This window comes from Otolemur garnettii, unplaced genomic scaffold (assembly GCF_000181295.1).
Source record: "Otolemur garnettii isolate 467f Iridium unplaced genomic scaffold, OtoGar3 scaffold00060, whole genome shotgun sequence".
NCBI classification, from domain to species: Eukaryota; Metazoa; Chordata; class Mammalia; order Primates; family Galagidae; genus Otolemur; species Otolemur garnettii.
In genome coordinates this window covers 772,907-775,930 of record NW_003852455.1, presented here as the reverse complement: position 1 = coordinate 775,930, position 3,024 = coordinate 772,907, and the positions used below count along the sequence as shown (strand labels likewise).

The following is a 3,024-nucleotide window of genomic DNA, read 5'->3' as shown; positions in this document are numbered from 1 at the left end:
CCCAGGAGTTGGAGGTTGCTGTGAGCATGATGCCATGGCACTCTGCCCAGGGGGATAGCTTGAGGCTCCGTCTCAAAAAAAAAAAAAAAAAGAAAGAAAGAAAAAAAAAGGCCCAGAGAATACAGTAAAAAGCCTCCTGAACAATATTAATACAGAATAGCTCTCCTAATAAGACTTTCATTAAAAAACTGAAACCCAGATCAGATGTGGTATATCCCAGCACTTTGGGAGGCCAAGGCAGGATGACTGCTTGAGGCCAGGAGTTTAGTAATGGCCTCCAGAGTATTTGGGGCTACATGTACATGCCACCCATCTCTACTCAAAAAATAAAAACTTTGCTAGGGTTGGTGGCATACATCTGTAGTCCTACCTACTCAGGAGGCTGACGTAGAGACTGGCAGCACCACTACCCGACAAGGCTGGTTAGCTTTAACCCAGAAGTGAATTTGATGGTGCCACTGCACTCTAGCCTGGGGGACAGAGCAAGACCTCCCCCATTTCAAAAGAAGAAAACACTGGAACCAGACATCACACCACTTGTACGTAGGTTACCACAAAAGTTTTGAGACAAACTATGTTACGGTACATTATTTCACTTACAAGAACCACAGTTGGACAGCATCCTTTCTGATTGCCTCACTTAAGTTTCAACTTGCTTGGCTTATCGCTATTGCTAGGAGGGCTTCATTTGTTTCCACCTGTGCAGATTTTATGTTTCTTGATTTTTCTGTATCTCAAAACTTTGGTAATGACCCACATACATCTTTTCTGATCTTCCCCGCCTCACCTGTCTCTTCTTCAAGCTGCTACTCCAGCAATCACTTACACTTTCATGTTAGCTATTGCTTCATTCTCCCTTCCCTACATGTCTGTTCCTTAGGAATGTACTTCCTAACAAGGAAAAGATATATAAGCTCTCTGCCTTCTAGGGAATCCAGGTAAAGAAAGATGCTAACCTTAGATCATATGAAGAAAAACTTCAGACAAATTAAAGAAAAAGATAAGTCACAAACCATTATATATCTACAATAAAAGTGACAAAAATTATATCTTGAATATATTAAAAATGCCTATAAAGAAAAAAAAAGATAAGCAACCCAATAAATAATGAGCAAATGGGCTCAGCGCCTGTGGCTCAAGTGGCTAAGGAGCCAACCACATACACCTAAGGTGGTGGGTTCGAATCCAGCCCAGGCCACCAAACAACAATGATGGCTGCAACCAAAAAAAAAAAAATAGCCAGGTACTGTGGCGGGCGCCTGTGGTCCCAGCTCTTTGGGAGGCTGAGGCAGGAGACTCACTTGAGCCCAGGAGTTAGAGGTTGCTGTGAGCTGTGGTGCCATGGCACTCTGCCCAGGGGGATAGCTTGAGGCTCTGTCTCAAAAAAAAAAAAAAATAATGAGCAAATGATTTGAACTGGTATTTCACACAAGATGACAAATGGCAAACATACATGAGAATATGCTCAACTTCAGAAACTACGAAAAAGTCTATTAAAGTCTCTAGCATAGGGATGAGGAACCTGAGCCTTAAAGCCACATGTGACTTTCTAGATCCTTAAGTAGGGCCTTTTGACAGAATCTAAATTTTACAGAATCCTTTATTTTTATTAACACATTTTTGTTACTTTCATATTTTTATTTTTATTTTTATTTTTTGGAGATAGAGTCTCACTATGTCACCCCCCTAGGTAGAGTGCCATGGCATTACAGCTCACAGCAACCTCCAACTCCTGGGCTCAAGCGAGTCTCCTGCCTCAGCCTCCCAAGTAGCTGGGACTACAGGCGCCCGCCACAACGCCCGGCCATTTTTTGGTTGCAGCCATCATTGTTGCTTAGCAGGCCCGGGCTGGGGATTCGAACCCACCACCTTAGGTGTATGTGGCTGGCGCCACTTGAGCCACAGGCGCCAAGCCTGTATTTTTATTTTTTAAAAGAACATATTTAAAATAGTAAAGAACAAAATAAGTTTCAATGAAATAATCTTCTAAGCTGTAAGGGCTTAACTGATGGCAGTCATGCTTTTCATTTAGCTCTTAACTTCCCCCACCTAACTAGTGCCACTATCCCATAAAGCTGGTTAGTGAAAGTTTATGGGGGTCAAATACCCCTGTCCACTATCAGCTTTTGACAATGGTGTACTATGTTTCTATTCAAAGTGGAATTTATAAACAGTTGCACAACCTGACGGTATTTTTTAGTTCTGTCTGCTTAACAGTTCCATGATGTCAAAAACCAAGAGAACACTAAAAGAAAAAAAAGACATTTTTTAACGAAGATTGAGAATTACAATATTATCTTGTTTCTGCTAAAGATGATTTGCTTGTTTGTAATATTGTAGTATCAACATTACAGAGATTCAATCACCAGTATATGCTCAACAACTGTAAGGACCACAAACATTTTAAATTAGAGGTAGAGACACAAAAGGCTGTATTGCAGAAATCAAAAGATGAAAAGCAAAAGCAAAGACAATTCTTTTAAGTAGCAACAAGACCTGGAAATAACACCACCGAGGCAACTTATAAAGTAGTTTATATACTGAGGAAAAAAGGGAAGCATTCAGTGATGGAGAAATTGTGAAAGAATATACTGCCCAAATTGTAGGATGCTTAGACCTTAATAACATTTCAAAGTACAAACAACTGCCACTTTCACAAAGAACTGTAACTGACTGGGAGCATGAACTGGCCTTAAACTTAACAGTTAAACTTCATACAATACTTCGAAAGGAAAACATATTATTAATGGCTCGGCACCTGTTGCTCAGTGGTTAGAGCACTGGCCACATGCACCAGGGCTGGTGGGTTTGAATCCGGCCAGGGCCTGCTAAACAACGACAACAACAACAACAACAACAACAAAAATAGCCAGGCATTGTGGCAGGTGCCTATAGGCCCAGCTACTCGGGAGGCTGAGGCAAGAGAATGTCTTAAGCCAAGAGTCAGAGGTTGCTGTGAGCTATGATGTCACGGCACTCTATTGAGAGAGACATACTGAGACTCTGTCTTTAAAAAAAAAAAAA

At 41.1% G+C, this 3,024-nt stretch overlaps 1 protein-coding gene across 1 annotated transcript in view; it reads right to left on the bottom strand.

The window, feature by feature from the left end:
* PAK2 (p21 (RAC1) activated kinase 2) overlaps nt 1-3,024 on the bottom strand; it is a 104,365-nt gene that overhangs the window by 70,623 nt on the left and 30,718 nt on the right. The window lies entirely within an intron of this gene.